We start from the raw sequence: 17,852 nt of genomic DNA on the forward strand, positions 1-17,852 counted from the left end.
CAAAAAGTAGGTTTCCTGGGAGTTGTAGGCAAAGGCTGGGTTGTCGATATCTTTGATGTTGTTGAGCCCAATCTCCAGCCCAAACAACCGCCACCGAGAGGGGCTGAGAAACGTCGGATATTGTGACGAAGCGTCACAACTTTGGTCGGCACCTTGAAAGTGGTCTGTTTCACCTGGCGTGATGAGGAGGCGCGCGGGTCATTCAGACCCCGATGTGTGACATACTGAACTTCCATGCTAGGCCAGATTTTGGGGCTAACCTGATGCAACAACCTGGAGGGGGTATCAGAACCAAATCGGTAGGAATCATTCCTCTTTTCCAGGGGAAATAATAGCCGCTCTACTGCTACAAATATCAAAACCAATCAATTTGTTTGTGGCAACAGATTGGCTAGAAGCTTGATGACTCAATTTCTAAAATTGTAGGGTTCCCCAATTTATTCCAAATGAATCACATCCCACTCTGACACCATATGTAAGGAACTCATGGTGGCAATAGTAAAGATAGACACAAGTGATCACAGTTCAAGGGTAGTTATTGAACTTTATAAATGGTAAGATATAAGCCTAATCTGAACCTAAATCTAAGATGAAAGCAAGCTATGACCATCAAATAATAACAATGCAGTCCCAGTGGCATGCTGTCAACTAAAAAGGGCATATACTAAAAATCCTATTGCCAAACCTGACTAATAAACTACAAAATGAGTGTGGGATAATGTTCACCAGAAAAGAAAGAAGTGTTCACAAAATAAAAGTCAGGATGGTAAGGCTGGTTCTCCCTTCCCCACGTTTGAAGCACTGGACAAGGCAGGACTCTTGAGCACAGCACACTCCTTGGCCACATCAGCACGAGGTTCACAATTAAGTTCAGCTTTATCAAAAACCTTCAGAGGCTAAGGCCCTCATTACGACCCTGGCGGTAAGTAACGGTTATTACCGGCATGGCGCAATTAACATGTCCGTGCTGGCCAGATACCACTAAAAGCGGCACATTACGACATCTCTGGCACGAGCATTGCGCCATGCCGGTAATGTAATCACTGCCATGCCGGTAAAGTTCTAAAAACGCCACTTACCGGCATCGTATGCCGTGCAAATAGCACGTCCGCCACCCTAGCTATCGATATTAGCGGTTACCACTAATTGCAGTGACTGCAAATAGCGGGAATTAGCGGTGACTGTAAATAAGCAGATCCGGAACTTGCGTCACCTCACAGGAATGGGAAAGAGCATGGCGGCCATCTTTAAAAACACAATCCATTGCCATCCTCTTCAACCAGTGGACACCTGACCCCCACAACCTCTACAAACCTTCTCCTACACCTATCAATCATCAGAATGCCTAAAGTTCTGAAAACAAACGGAGATCGGCTGCGGCAGGAGTGCTTTTCTAGGGAGGAGCTAAATATATTGGCTGAAACCCTACAAGAGCATGCCGATGTGGTATTCTCAACAGAGATGAACAGACCGGCGATCATGAGGAAGAAGGCTATATGGGCCATGGTAGCCCAGAGGGTCAGTGCAGTTGGCACAACACCCCGAATGCAAGACAGTGCAGAAAAAGGTGGGACGATCTATGTCTCCGCGTCAGGAGTATACTGGCAGCGAATAGAAATCTGGGCATGGCGACTGGCGGAAGAGCTGATTCGCCCATCAAAATGCAGCCATGGGAGGAGATATGTGCTGCAACCATAGGCACAGAGAGCATAGAGGGGGTCAGAGATATGGAGAGAGGAGCCCCGACATCAGGCGACCAGGTAGGTGCCTTAAATCCATCCATGCAAAACTCACTCAAGACCAGATTTTTGGGGAGTCCAATGGTCAACACGACACATTAGCAGAAGACTGGCTACAGGCAGTACTGACCTCCACCTCGTACACATGCATTATGCACACCCTTTCTGTAGCCACCCACATGCCTCTATGCCTCTACCACCTAATAGGGAGACAACCTGTATGTCTCTGCCTCCAATGTGCACCATCTAGTAATCAAAATGAATGCAGCCATCTCAATGCCTGCTCAATGTCCGCAGACCCATCACTAACCCTTTCCCTCCTTTGGTCTACCACAGGCTCTCATTCGGACAGTGCCAATGAAGACACTGGCACTACACCTGCCAAGAAGGCCAGGTCCGAAGACCCAAAACACCGTCCCTCCACCTCTGGTGTAAAAATAAAACCCCCACAGCAGCCAAAATCCACAAGCACATCACAGTCCACGGCATTGATGTGCAGCAAGTCAGGCACTACGGCACCACCAACGATAACCATCTGCCCAGTGGTGTCTACTGAAGGCACTGGGTCTGCAGGAAGCAGCACGATTGGGGAGACTGCTGCCACCGCTGCCAGTTCAGAGAATGAAGAAGGGGATGTTGATGTTGTGGGTCCCCCCATTCCTCCCCTTCTTTCCCCCTACCTGTCCCCATGCAGCCAGCATGACGATGGCACACAGGAGCAATCTCCTGATAACTCATGGCCGGCCACTCCATGCCCAGTGGCAGATGTCCAGGAGGGGAGCAGCTCAATGGACACGCCAGTAGCAGCATCCACAGGCCAAAAAACACAGAACCTGATGCATGAAATCATCACTCGGCAAGAACAACTGGCCTCCCTCTTGACACAGCATGAGGCAGAATGCACCAGCGCAAGGGGGCAAATGCACGATTGTGCAGAAACTGTAAAGGCAGCCATAGAATCCACCTCCAAGGATATTTGTGCTGAACTAGCCGCGGTGTGGCACATACTCTCGGAGCTTGTTCAAACTATGAGGGACATGCGTCCTTGTGAGCAGCCCAGTTCCTCCTCAGCTGCCAGTTCTACCGAACCAGCCCCGTCCGAAGATCGGGCAGGAACCTGCGGCGTACAGACAGGGGTGCACCGGGTGCCGGGAGAGGGGGGTGCCAATAGAGGCCGCCCTGAGGAACAATCCCACATGATGCACTTGAGCACAGGCATCCACACCATGTTCTGGGGAGTTGCAGGGGGACAAGTTGGAAGGGGGAGGGGGGAGTTGAGGGGAGAGAGGGGAGTGGGTGTGTTGGGGAGTTGAGGGGGGAGGGGGGAGCGGGTGTGTTCACTTAAATTTTCTATTACAATACACTTTTTGGTTATGCACAAATCACGTGTGGACATTGTTCATTGCGAACGTGTGCTTTATTGTTGAACAGTCCACACATGTCCCAGACACACCCAGTGCCCCAAGTGCCATCACCATGTGACACCATGTGACACGCCCCGTCCATGTGTGCTAGAAGCTTTGGTTAATTAGAGTCTGTGAATTAATGGCACGTCCCTCCTCTGCATCGCTTCCTCCCTGGGGTACTGCACCATCCCCACCCTCCTCATCCTCTTCGTCAGGTGGTTGCAGTTCAGCATCAGGGGGCAGGGGCACATTCCGTCTGATGCACATATTGTGTAGCAGTACACATGCCATGACGATCTTTGCAACCTTCTCATGACGGTACAGGAGTGCCCCACCAGACCTGCTGAGGCACCAAAACCGTGCCTTCAAGAGGCCAAATGTCTGCTCAATCACTGCATGGGTTTGTGTATCTGCACGATTATAGTCCTCCTCATGCCGGTTTTGTGGGTTCCGGGCTGGGGTAAGGAGCCACCTCTTCAAGGGATAGCCTGCATCACCCGTATGTGGGCAACAATGTACGTGTTAGTCATAACATCAGATTTTACCTCATCAAATGACACCATGGCTTGCATTCCTCTCTTACTTTGAACCCCATTTCAATGCCTGAATGGAGTCACACGATGTGACTGCTATATGTGTATTCCTCTTATAGACTGTTTTGCATGCCATCAACTGGTGTGCGCAGGGGGGTCCAGTACCTTGTGAGTTCCCATGCACTGTGTTAGTCCACTATGGTTGTTTTGGTGATCTGGCAGATGTCCAGTGATAACAATGCTTTCATCCTGGCAGCATTGCTGTCAGCCTCATGATGATCTCTCTGAGCAATTCAGTAGGTGTTATGCTATTTAGGCGGGCCTCTGTGTCAGTGTAGTGGTGTATTGATGTTTTTGACCGTCATGTGACTCCTTTATACGCAGTGATGGGGGACAGGCCTTTCAGTAGATGGTGTTTGGTGCTGTGTATTGGCTAAAGTAATTGCATGTAGCTGCATTTCGGTGAGGGTGGTCGGCACCTTGAAAGTGGTCTGTTTCACCTGGCGTGATGAGGAGGCGCGCGGGTCATTCAGACCCCGATGTGTGACATACTGAACTTCCATGCTAGGCCAGATTTTGGGGCTAACCTGATGCAACAACCTGGAGGGGGTATCAGAACCAAATCGGTAGGAATCATTCCTCTTTTCCAGGGGAAATAATAGCCGCTCTACTGCTACAAATATCAAAACCAATCAATTTGTTTGTGGCAACAGATTGGCTAGAAGCTTGATGACTCAATTTCTAAAATTGTAGGGTTCCCCAATTTATTCCAAATGAATCACATCCCACTCTGACACCATATGTAAGGAACTCATGGTGGCAATAGTAAAGATAGACACAAGTGATCACAGTTCAAGGGTAGTTATTGAACTTTATAAATGGTAAGATATAAGCCTAATCTGAACCTAAATCTAAGATGAAAGCAAGCTATGACCATCAAATAATAACAATGCAGTCCCAGTGGCATGCTGTCAACTAAAAAGGGCATATACTAAAAATCCTATTGCCAAACCTGACTAATAAACTACAAAATGAGTGTGGGATAATGTTCACCAGAAAAGAAAGAAGTGTTCACAAAATAAAAGTCAGGATGGTAAGGCTGGTTCTCCCTTCCCCACGTTTGAAGCACTGGACAAGGCAGGACTCTTGAGCACAGCACACTCCTTGGCCACATCAGCACGAGGTTCACAATTAAGTTCAGCTTTATCAAAAACCTTCAGAGGCTAAGGCCCTCATTACGACCCTGGCGGTAAGTAACGGTTATTACCGGCATGGCGCAATTAACATGTCCGTGCTGGCCAGATACCACTAAAAGCGGCACATTACGACATCTCTGGCACGAGCATTGCGCCATGCCGGTAATGTAATCACTGCCATGCCGGTAAAGTTCTAAAAACGCCACTTACCGGCATAGTATGCCGTGCAAATAGCACGTCCGCCACCCTAGCTATCGATATTAGCGGTTACCACTAATTGCAGTGACTGCAAATAGCGGGAATTAGCGGTGACTGTAAATAAGCAGATCCGGAACTTGCGTCACCTCACAGGAATGGGAAAGAGCATGGCGGCCATCTTTAAAAACACAATCCATTGCCATCCTCTTCAACCAGTGGACACCTGACCCCCACAACCTCTACAAACCTTCTCCTACACCTATCAATCATCAGAATGCCTAAAGTTCTGAAAAAAAACGGAGATCGGCTGCGGCAGGAGTGCTTTTCTAGGGAGGAGCTAAATATATTGGCTGAAACCCTACAAGAGCATGCCGATGTGGTATTCTCAACAGAGATGAACAGACCGGCGATCATGAGGAAGAAGGCTATATGGGCCATGGTAGCCCAGAGGGTCAGTGCAGTTGGCACAACACCCCGAATGCAAGACAGTGCAGAAAAAGGTGGGACGATCTATGTCTCCGCGTCAGGAGTATACTGGCAGCGAATAGAAATCTAGGCATGGCGACTGGCGGAAGAGCTGATTCGCCCATCAAAATGCAGCCATGGGAGGAGATATGTGCTGCAACCATAGGCACAGAGAGCATAGAGGGGGTCAGAGATATGGAGAGAGGAGCCCCGACATCAGGCGACCAGGTAGGTGCCTTAAATCCATCCATGCAAAACTCACTCAAGACCAGATTTTTGGGGAGTCCAATGATGCATAACAGGGTCAACACGACACATTAGCAGAAGACTGGCTACAGGCAGTACTGACCTCCACCTCGTACACATGCATTATGCACACCCTTTCTGTAGCCACCCACATGCCTCTATGCCTCTACCACCTAATAGGGAGACAACCTGTATGTCTCTGCCTCCAATGTGCACTATCTAGTAATCAAAATGAATGCAGCCATCTCAATGCCTGCTCAATGTCCGCAGACCCATCACTAACCCTTTCCCTCCTTTGGTCTACCACAGGCTCTCATTCGGACAGTGCCAACGAAGACACTGGCACTACACCTGCCAAGAAGGCCAGGTCCGAAGACCCAAAACACCGTCCCTCCACCTCTGGTGTAAAAATAAAACCCCCACAGCAGCCAAAATCCACAAGCACATCACAGTCCACGGCATTGATGTGCAGCAAGTCAGGCACTACGGCACCACCAACGATAACCATCTGCCCAGTGGTGTCTACTGAAGGCACTGGGTCTGCAGGAAGCAGCACGATTGGGGAGACTGCTGCCACCGCTGCCAGTTCAGAGAATGAAGAAGGGGATGTTGATGTTGTGGGTCCCCCCATTCCTCCCCTTCTTTCCCCCTACCTGTCCCCATGCAGCCAGCATGACGATGGCACACAGGAGCAATCTCCTGATAACTCATGGCCGGCCACTCCATGCCCAGTGGCAGATGTCCAGGAGGGGAGCAGCTCAATGGACACGCCAGTAGCAGCATCCACAGGCCAAAAAACACAGAACCTGATGCATGAAATCATCACTCGGCAAGAACAACTGGCCTCCCTCTTGACACAGCATGAGGCAGAATGCACCAGCGCAAGGGGGCAAATGCACGATTGTGCAGAAACTGTAAAGGCAGCCATAGAATCCACCTCCAAGGATATTTGTGCTGAACTAGCCGCGGTGTGGCACATACTCTCGGAGCTTGTTCAAACTATGAGGGACATGCGTCCTTGTGAGCAGCCCAGTTCCTCCTCAGCTGCCAGTTCTACCGAACCAGCCCCGTCCGAAGATCGGGCAGGAACCTGCGGCGTACAGACAGGGGTGCACCGGGTGCCGGGAGAGGGGGGTGCCAATAGAGGCCGCCCTGAGGAACAATCCCACATGATGCACTTGAGCACAGGCATCCACACCATGTTCTGGGGAGTTGCAGGGGGACAAGTTGGAAGGGGGAGGGGGGAGTTGAGGGGAGAGAGGGGAGTGGGTGTGTTGGGGAGTTGAGGGGGGAGGGGGGAGCGGGTGTGTTCACTTAAATTTTCTATTACAATACACTTTTTGGTTATGCACAAATCACGTGTGGACATTGTTCATTGCGAACGTGTGCTTTATTGTTGAACAGTCCACACATGTCCCAGACACACCCAGTGCCCCAAGTGCCATCACCATGTGACACCATGTGACACGCCCCGTCCATGTGTGCTAGAAGCTTTGGTTAATTAGAGTCTGTGAATTAATGGCACGTCCCTCCTCTGCATCGCTTCCTCCCTGGGGTACTGCACCATCCCCACCCTCCTCATCCTCTTCGTCAGGTGGTTGCAGTTCAGCGTCAGGGGGCAGGGGCACATTCCGTCTGATGCACATATTGTGTAGCAGTACACATGCCATGACGATCTTTGCAACCTTCTCATGACGGTACAGGAGTGCCCCACCAGACCTGCTGAGGCACCAAAACCGTGCCTTCAAGAGGCCAAATGTCTGCTCAATCACTGCATGGGTTTGTGTATCTGCACGATTATAGTCCTCCTCATGCCGGTTTTGTGGGTTCCGGGCTGGGGTAAGGAGCCACCTCTTCAAGGGATAGCCTGCATCACCCGTATGTGGGCAACAATGTACGTGTTAGTCATAACATCAGATTTTACCTCATCAAATGACACCATGGCTTGCATTCCTCTCTTACTTTGAACCCCATTTCAATGCCTGAATGGAGTCACACGATGTGACTGCTATATGTGTATTCCTCTTATAGACTGTTTTGCATGCCATCAACTGGTGTGCGCAGGGGGGTCCAGTACCTTGTGAGTTCCCATGCACTGTGTTAGTCCACTATGGTTGTTTTGGTGATCTGGCAGATGTCCAGTGATAACAATGCTTTCATCCTGGCAGCATTGCTGTCAGCCTCATGATGATCTCTCTGAGCAATTCAGTAGGTGTTATGCTATTTAGGCGGGCCTCTGTGTCAGTGTAGTGGTGTATTGATGTTTTTGACCGTCATGTGACTCCTTTATACGCAGTGATGGGGGACAGGCCTTTCAGTAGATGGTGTTTGGTGCTGTGTATTGGCTAAAGTAATTGCATGTAGCTGCATTTCGGTGAGGGTGGATGCGGTCTGATTTGGTATAGTGGACATGCAGATGGCTGTGGAATGGTTGGGACACAGCGTCATTCATATGGTAGGGCTGCTTACATCGCGCATTATGTGGTCAGGTGTGAGCTCCAGTCTGGCCTGCTTTGGGGTATGAGCTTGCACCATTCCCTCTGGTACTCGCAGCCAGGTAGAGTATGCATCTCCCCCCCCCAATATCAGCCTGGTAGAGTATGCATCTCCCCCCCCAATATCAGCCAGGTAGAGTATGCATCCCCCCCACCCCAATATCAGCCAGGTAGAGTATGCATCTTCCTCCCCCCAATATCAGCCAGGTAGAGTATGCATCTCCCCCCCCATATCAGCTAGGTAGAGTATGCATCTCCCCCCCCCCCCCATGTCAGCCAGGTAAAGTATGCATCTGTACCTCAATCACCTACACACTTCACATTACCATGGCCATGACATGCGACTCACCGAGTAGCCAGGATCTCTGCCCTGCATGTCGCTCCATGTAGCATGGTATTGTGGAGTTCCGCAGGACCATTGAAACATGGGTTGATCCTGGGAATCAGGCACAACAATGTGTAATGATCCTGTTCGAGTCACATACCATTTGCACGTTGATTGAGTGGTATATTTTACGGTTGCGGTACGCTACCTCAATGGCATATGGGACCACCAATTCCACATGGGTACAGTCGATGGCACCAATGCAACCAGGTATGCAGGCCAGTGCATGGAAACCAACTTTGGTGCTTGAGATCTCTTGGGCAGACCGTGGTAAAGTAATGTGGTCGTCTGGGTGCTTGAGGAGGGCATCAAGCACTTGGTTCAGCGTACGTGAGAATAATGGTTGTGAAATGCCATGCAAGTGCCCCACTGTGTGATGATAGGTGCCTGTGGCAAGGAAGTGGAGCACGGACATTACCTTCAGTAGGGGGGGCATGGCGGTGCGTGTTTTAATCATGCTGACAATGTCGTCATGTATCATGTCCACAATAGTGGTGATGGTGTCCCGGTCCAAACGGTAGAGGGTGTGGATCTGTTCAGCGGTGAGGTTGAATGGACTGGCTCTGATGCGTGGGATTGGGGGCTGCCTGCATGGTGGCACTGGCTGTGCTGGTGGGGCTTGCTGTCCTTGCCTTGCCCTCCTTCTCCTCCTGCGTCTCCTCTGTGCTGCCAGTTGTGCTTGTTGTTGTTGTTGTTGTTGAAGCACTTCCATTGCAATCCGGTCCTCCAGCCCCAACATTGCTAGTCCTATTGGGATCATTGCGAAGTGTGACTGGGTGTGGGAAGAGGTGGGGTGTGCTCCTTTTGTGCTTGGCCAGTCTGTATTGCCTCCACCTGTGCTGATTATGTGCACCTGTGTCACTTTGGAATACTGCACATGGCCGTTTACGGTTGGTCCGCGATGGCGGTATTAGCACCATGGCGGTATGGTACTTTACGGACTTCACAAGGGCGTTAAGAGGATGTCCGCTTGACTCGTACTCATCCCCATTTTGCGCCAAGCCGGTATTTATGGCATGGGAGGTTGCGTGCCCGCGCCCTTGGCGCAGTTAGCGGCACCTTTGATTACGGTGCCGCTGATAGCACTATCTCGGTTCATAATCAGCCCTAGCGGTAAGGGATGCCGGTAATCCTTTACCGGCATCGTTTTTCACTTACCGCCTGGGTCGTAATGAGGGCCTAAGTCTCCTTCTGAAAAAGTCTCTAGCCTTAGAAGACTGGCTGATCCAAAGAAAGAAATTGATTTTTAAAAAAGTTACTTCGGTACTCTCGTACCTTGGGTGAATGCTCCTCGCCCCTTGGATCTCCCTCTGCCGGGCTCGGATCCTCTTATCAGTTTGGGCCTCCCTCCGTTGGGTTTACTACAGCCTCTCTATATTGCAGCTCATGTATTCTTAACACAGTTCATGCATTGTTCAATTTCATCAGAAAGCAGGGTTTTCCCTCTCCTGGCTTTCTCTCGGCATCCCTCCGTCGGGTTCACAATTGCCACAATTTACATGGGTCAGAGAATTTTGATTGTATAAGGGATTTGACCTTACCTTTATAGGACCACTCTGACACCTGATGCTACCCTTTCCTAGGGATTCTGGTTCTTGTAGTTTCAAAGAATAGGTCCCGGTCAGAGTCTTTAGAATGAGCGCCCATCTGGCACCGGACCCCTCTGCACCTGGACCTTTACTGGGCTTTCTTACAATTTCAATCACATACACAACTTCTTTGTCTTTCAGATTCCTTGCGTTCAAAAATGTTGCCACTTGCAATCTTGGGCGCAACACAGTTTGGATTACTATCAGCTTTCTCTGACTCACCAGCTGTGCTGACCCCCTTTGGCTTCTTTGTTTTCTGGAGTCAAGGATAGTACCACGGTAGCCAGCTTGCCTCTCCACCTACGTTATCAAAGCGGGATGCCCCTGTGTACCATTGACATCTGCTGCTATGCACGCCAGCTGTAGCGCCCGGTCTTATGCTTTCCCTTTCGGAGGCTTTGCGGTCCTGAAATAAAAAGGGAGATTCCTCCTTTGTCGTCCTTCCAGGTCTCACTGCCTTTCTTCTCCATTTGAACTGCCGGTTAGGTGTAGCTGTCTCGTCGTGTGTTCGGCCTTGCTCAAAGTGTGCTTTCATGCTCCACCTTTTATCTCTGTGTGGAAGGCAAAGGGCCATCAGGTATGCACAATTATTGTCAATTGACTGACTCTGCCTGACCCATGCATTGGGACATGTCAGGTAAATGGCTCTGGTGTTAGTCCGTTGTCGGTTATCATGCAACAAAGTATTTGTGTGGGAAAAGGAGGTGGGTGGTAGAGCTTCTAAATACCCTACATGGTAGTATGGGGAACAAATGTTACAACCCTCAGTGTCCCAGTTCCACTCCCCGAAGACCCCTCACCCAGGTGATGCTCCCCCCTGGTCAATCCCCAGGAACTGGTTCCAATAGCGATGGCCGTCTCCTGGCCACCTAGATGATAGAACTCTTGGGACCAGCGGGTAAGACACCTTCAGGTTTCTCACAGCATGCACAGATGGACTGGGTCCCCCCTCCGGCAATGGCATGCAGGTTACATCAAAGAGTGTGAGCACCAAAGAATACACAAATATTGGAACTCAGGAACAGAGCAATCACTGGCAGTGAAGTAAACACAATGTCACCAGAGTAAGTTAGGCACTCTGGACATGGATTAGTCTACATTGGGCTGCGTGCACAAAGCAGGCATTAATAGTAGACATTCAAGTCTGGCACACCCACTGTTATGTTTTCTGGGAGCCTGTGGGGTATACTTGGAAGCAGGGGAGGGAAAGGGACACCAAGGGAAGAGGGAAGGGCTGGAGAGTGAAAGTTAAATGGGGAGCATAGGGGAATGAGGAAAGAAGACGTGAAGGACTGGAGAGAGATGAGACAGAGGGAAGAATGGGCAGCGGGTGAGCAGAGAGAGAGAGTGGAAGTAAGGAGCGTAGAGGAGAGCTGCTGTTGACGAGATGAGGGGAGAGAAGGAAGCTGTTAGAGTGGGTGAGGGCTTTGAGAAGGGGGACAAGAGGAAGACATATATAGAAGGAGAGGCTAAGAAGGAAGCAGGGGCAGAGAGGCCAGGAGGCACATTGATGGAAGTGCAGGTTGTGGGTGAAATAGGACAATGGGGAAGAGAGTGAAGGGCAGAGAGGGAAAAAAGGCCGCTTGCTAAAGGGGACTCATCAGATTGTCAGTCCCCAACCCACATGGTCATGGTCAACACACAATGGCAGGCAACCCAGAAAGATATCCGGGTCCTCAATCCCACACATCAAAGGCTGTCACACCCCTATTCTGGACTTTGCCCCACCCACCTACCCCGCATGTTGGACACAATAGTTAATGGACCGGTCATCACTCAGCAGCTGTCACTTGTCACCTCAATCAGAGCCCACACCCAGGATGAGCTAGTCAAAGGAATGGGGCCGGAATCATAGGGTGTAGTGCAAACACATGCATGCACAACAGATGAACAGATGCTGTGGGGGAGGGGATGAGGTTTCCCATTCATGCACCTACAATATACCGTCAGATACAGTGCAGTCAATCACAGTGCAAGATTTGAACAACAACTTTGAAATGAAACGTCATGCAATAAATTGAAGATGAGAAAGCATACAAAAAATAACAGTAAACAAGTGAATCGTATGTGGAAAACGGGTAAAGGCTGTAAGGGTATACGTGTTCCAAGCAGTACAAATCTAAATGGTCCAAGTGTGCTAAATCATTCCTGTGAAGTGCAGGGAGGCATATGGCCATGCTTCCCTGCCATCAGTGTGCAAGTGAGCTAACATACTTCTTTTGGCTAGGCATCCTGCCGGCCAAAAAAAGCTGGACTCCTGAAATCCAAAACAGGCATGACATGCAGTACAACACTGCCATGGGCCAGCAGGGTGCCCCCAACAGGGCCATCTGTGCTGGGAAATGACATGGGTGTTGGCCTTTGGGGGAAGGAAAAAGCTAATTTATGAATGCCATCCGGAAGGAAAGGTGGTCTCCCACTTGGCAGATGCTGAGTGGGAGGGAGTTTCATTGTGTGGAAGCCTTGACAGAGAAATAGGTACCTATAATGTAAGTGGAATTGAGGGAAGGGAACACAAGGATTAGTGCAGAGGATGTGAGGTTTCTGTTGTGTCGGTAGGTTGTGAGTCAGTGTCGGAGGAAGTCAAGGCACATCTCGTGAATGGCACAGTTGGTGATGCAATGCAAATGGCCCTGAAGGTGGTGCATCGGACAAAGGGAAGCCAGTGGAGCACCCGGAGTGCAGGAGTCATGTGTTCCCTGGGGCTTAGTGCAAGGATGAGTGAGGCTACGTTGTACTGGATCTGTTGTACCTTTCTGAACTGATAGGCATGGGCACCCACATAAATGGTATACGAGCAGTCTAGGCGGGAGAGGATGATAGCCAATATTGCTGTGACTCTGTGAGGTAAGTATGTGGAGGTGTAGATGACAGGATCTACACCGGCCCACCCCTCCTACTCCTGGTTACATCCGCATGGGACCTTGCCTCACTGTACTCACAGTTGAGGTATACTAGGGTCCTTTTTTTCCCCTCGCAGGATTCTCAAACTTAGGTGGCCCGGTACCTAATACGCATTACTGTTTGCTCTGATTTGTGGTATACTAGGGTGCTTTTTTCTCCCCTCGCAGGATTCTCAAACTTAGGTGGCCCGGTACCTAATACGCATTACTGTTTGCTCTGATTTGTGGTATACTAGGGTGCTTTTTCTCCCCTCGCAGGATTCTCAAACTTAGGTGGCCCGGTACCTAATACGCATTACTGTTTGCTCTGATTTGTGGTATACTAGGGTGCTTTTTCTCCCCTTGCAGGATTCTCAAACTTAGGTGGCCCGGTACCTAATACGCATTACTGTTTGTTTGCTCTAATTGTGGTAACTTGTGCTTGCCGCTCACTTCCTGTCTGCGTGCTCTCGTTTCGTCTGTCTCCCCCCCCTCCCTCCCTCCTACTCCATGGTGCTCTCCGTCTCGCCTATCTTCTCTAACTGCTTCTCCATTGACTATCCTGCTCTCCTCACTAAATCTGGTAGGAAAAAGTTTAAAAAGTACATCCTGGTCTCCAATCCAGGCCTCCCTATCGCTGACACCTACACTAATGCCTGCTCTAAGGAAACTTTCACTGACATCCTCTTTTTCGTGCCTTCGCCTGATCTATGGACCCTTCATATGGTCTCTGTGCTCTCTCCTTTCTCCTCCTCTCCCATTAATGGTGGCACCCGTTGGGATGTCCTCTTGGCCCCCTTCCGCTCCTCTAAGGCCATCATTAATGTCTACACTAATGGGACCGTCCTGGTCCAAGGCCCTCAGGCCAACCTTCACCTCTTCGATAGACGCTTCCCACACCTCATCAACTTCCTCTCCTCTCCTGCTGTCCCCCCTCCTCTATCCTTGGCTACCTTGCCTCTACCCTCCCTCCCTGCCCCCTCTCGTGCTCCTTCTTCACCTCCTTCTTCAATACCTCCGCAGGGCGTACCTCCGATCTGTACCCCTCCCCGGAAGTTCTTCAAGGATGGCAGCCTTCTCCACATTGCCACACTAAACACTCGCTCTGCCATTAAGCACTCCTCCAATATCTGTCACCTTCTTGAGGAACTGGACCTCGACGTCCTTTGTCTCACTGAGACATGGTTCACAGCCAGCTCTGCCACCAGCTTTGACACACTCCTACCTGACGGTTACAAGATCCTCTCCATGCCCAGGCCCAACCGTGCAGGGGGGGGTGTTGCCCTTATCTTCCCTGAGTGGATTCCTGCCACTGTCACTCCTACGCAGACCTACTCCTCTTTTGAATGTCTTGTCTGCAGACTCTCTCTCTCTCCTAGCCATTCCCTTACCGTGGCTACTATCTATCGGCCACCTGGTCAAATTTCCTCCTTCCTCTCTGAGTGGGCTGACCTCTCCTCCGCACTCCTGTCCTCAACCACTCAACTCCTCTTTCTTGGCGACTTTAACATCCACCTTGATGCCTCCAGTCCCCCCACTGGTCTCTTTCGTGACCTCTGCGACTCTCTCTCACTCTCTATTCTCCCATCTGGGCCTACTCACTCTGCTGGGCACACTCTTGATGCTCTGATCTCTTCTGACCTTCCCCTCTCCGTCCCTCTCTCCACTCCTCTCTCCTGGAGTGATCACTTTCTCCTATCCTCCCACCTCACCCTGCCTACCCCACAGGCAAAGCCACCCTCTTCACTGCCACCCACCTTCTCGGTCATCCGACCCATGAAGCGTGTGTCAGTTGAGGCTTTCGCTGCTACCTTCTCGCCCCCCCCTGCCCCTTCGGCTGACTCCCACCCTGACACAGCCCTCTCCATGCTCCACTCTGCTATATCTGTTACTCTTGATATCCTTGCCCCCGTCATGAGAATCCGCCTGAAGCCCAAAGCCAAATGTAACTCCTGGTATGACTCGGATCTCGCCACCCTAAAACGCAAGTGCAGGGTTGCAGAGAGGAAATGGCGTGCTTCATGTTCATCCTCTGACAAACTGGCCTGCCGCCTGCTCCAAAGGCAATACCGGCTCTCTGTTCTCACCAAGAAGAGAGCCCTTATCCAAGCCCGCATCTCTGCGGCATCAAACAACTCCGCCGAACTCTTTAAAATCTGCAAGGAGCTGGCCAACCCTGTTGCAGTCTCTACCTCTCCTGTCCCCTCCCAGGCCCTCTGCACTGCACTGGCCTCTCACTTCATCTCTAAAACTCAGGACATCCTGTCCTCGCTCTCCTCCTTTCACCTCCCTCCCTCCCTACCCGGCCCTTCCTCTGGCCCTTCTGCGGTCACCCCTCCTCCCTCTTTCTCTGCCTTTCCACCTTTCTCTGCTGACGAGGTTTCCAGACAAGTCCGATCAATGAAAGTCTCGTCTAAACAGGTTCACCCCTGTTCCTCCAAAACTATCAAGGACCACATCGACTCCCTGGCTCCTGCCCTGGCTGACTTTTGCAACCACTCCTTCGCCTCTGGAGTCTTCCCTTCCCCCCTCAAGCACTCCCTTGTGCACCCTCTTCTCAAGAAACCCTCCTCCGACCCCTCCTGCCTGGCTAACTATCGCCCTATCTCCATCACTCCCTTCCTGGGCAAGCTCCTGGAGAAACTGGCCATCTCCCAGCTTAACCTCCATGCTGAATCTGTTGGTAGTCTTCATGACCATCAATCTGGCTTCAGAGCTGCCAGAAGCACGGAAACTGCTCTCCTGAACATCCGTGAAGACCTGCTCTTGAACCTCGATTCCAACACTCCGTGTGTTCTCATTCTGCTCGATCTCTCCTCTGCCTTTGACACTGTCAACCATGCCATCCTGCTCAACCGTCTCCGGGAAAACCTGGGTATCACTGGTCAGGCTCTGGCGTGGCTGACCTCTTTCCTTTCAAATCGACCCTCCCAGGTCCAACTGGGGTCCTTCCTCTCCGACATCTTTTTCTCCACCTGTGGTGTCCCCCAGGGATCTAATCTCTCTCCCTGGCTGTTCAACCAGTATCTGGCACTCCTTGCCCACCGCATCGCCGCTCTCTGCTCTAATTTCCAGTGCTATGCGGACGATACCCAGCTCATTTTCAGGCTACCCTCAGCCTCCCCCTCTCCTTCCCTCATCTCTGACTGTCTGTCTGCTATCCAAGAATGGTGTGCCGCCAATGACCTCTGCCTTAATGCCAGTAAGACTGAGATTCTACTCATCGGTACTCCCACTCCCTCCTTCCCTGCAGCTCTCTGGCCTGCCTCCCTTGGCCCACTCCCTGCTCCTACCTGCAAGGCAAAAAACCTTGGGGTCATCTTCGACTCCACACTCTCCTTCTCTCCTCATATTTCTGACGTCGCCAAGAGGTCACACTACCAGCTGCACCTCCTCAGAGGTATTCTTCCCTTCTTCTCCTTCCCCCAGAAGCTCACTGTCTCCCGAGCCCTGGTTCTCTCGAAGCTGGACTACTGTAACACCCTCTATCTTAATCTGCCTGCCTCCACTCTCCGCCCTCTGCAACTCATCCAGAACAGAACTGCGAGACTTGTCCTTGGCCTCAAGCCCAGGGACCGTATCTCTCCAGGACTGAAATCTCTACACTGGCTCCAAGTGGCTGCGAGGATAAAGTTCAAAACCCTCTACATTGTCCACAAGGCCTTCTGGGGCCTGGGTCCTAAATACCTTCAACTCTCTCTTCCCAAATATCTTCCTTCCCGAGCCCTTCGCTCATCCGCCTCCAATTCCCTCAGGGTTAGCCGCTTCTCGAAGCAACGAGCTGGGGGTAGATCTCTCTCCGCGGCAGGGGCCTCCCTCTGGAACAGCCTTCCTGCCTCCCTGAAACTTGAGGAGAACCATCTCCGGTTCCGGAAGCACCTCAAAACCTTCCTCTTTGCTTCTGCTTTCTCTCTCCCTCTCCCCTGCTGAACAGCTAATTAATTCTTCACTGAAACTGCACTTATCCTGCAACTGGACCACTCTAGACGGCCTCGCTCCTTGGCCCAGCCACTCTCCTCTTGCACTGATGCCCTGGAACCCCTTTGCACTGCGGGACTGTCTCTGTATCCCTACAGCCCCCACCCCTTCCCCAGCACTTGCTCTGCACTTACCTCGCACTTGCCACCAGCTGGCCCTATTTATTTATTTATTTATTACTTTACGCCACTTACCTTGTACTGCACTTCCCCCCCTCCTCTTCCCCTTGCACTTTTCCCCCTCCCCCACCCCTGCACTTGCGCGATCTGAATGACACCTGGCCTAGTAGGATCGTTGTCTGCCTCCCCTTGTCCCTCCCCTCCCTGCCTCGTCGCGTCTTGAAACACCTGTGTATAGGCACGTTACAAATACCATATCATATCATATCATATCATTGATGTGGAGACAGTGTTCTGTCATAATCTATGGTGCATCCCAGGTTCTTAACCGAGCTGGATGCTGTGGGAGTGGAATCTAGGGAGCGCAGCCAGAGCGGGTGGGGGGGGGGGGTTGGTGGAAGAGTGCTTTATTATTTGAAATCATGATTCCACCAGGTTTTAGGATGAGGTGGTTAGCTGTCAGGCAGTAGTTTGAAATCTGTGCGGTCCGAGGTGAGGTCACGATGGCGAGTAGCTGAGGTCGTGGGGATCTAGGGAAGGATGTGGGTGTCATCTGCGTAGTTGTAACAGGACATGTCGTGTGAGTGGATATGGGTGGGCAAGGGGCTCAGGCACAGGCTG

Source organism: Ambystoma mexicanum, chromosome 1p (assembly GCF_040938575.1).
Source record: "Ambystoma mexicanum isolate Mex_15411 chromosome 1p, UKY_AmexF1_1, whole genome shotgun sequence".
NCBI classification, from domain to species: domain Eukaryota; kingdom Metazoa; phylum Chordata; class Amphibia; order Caudata; family Ambystomatidae; genus Ambystoma; species Ambystoma mexicanum.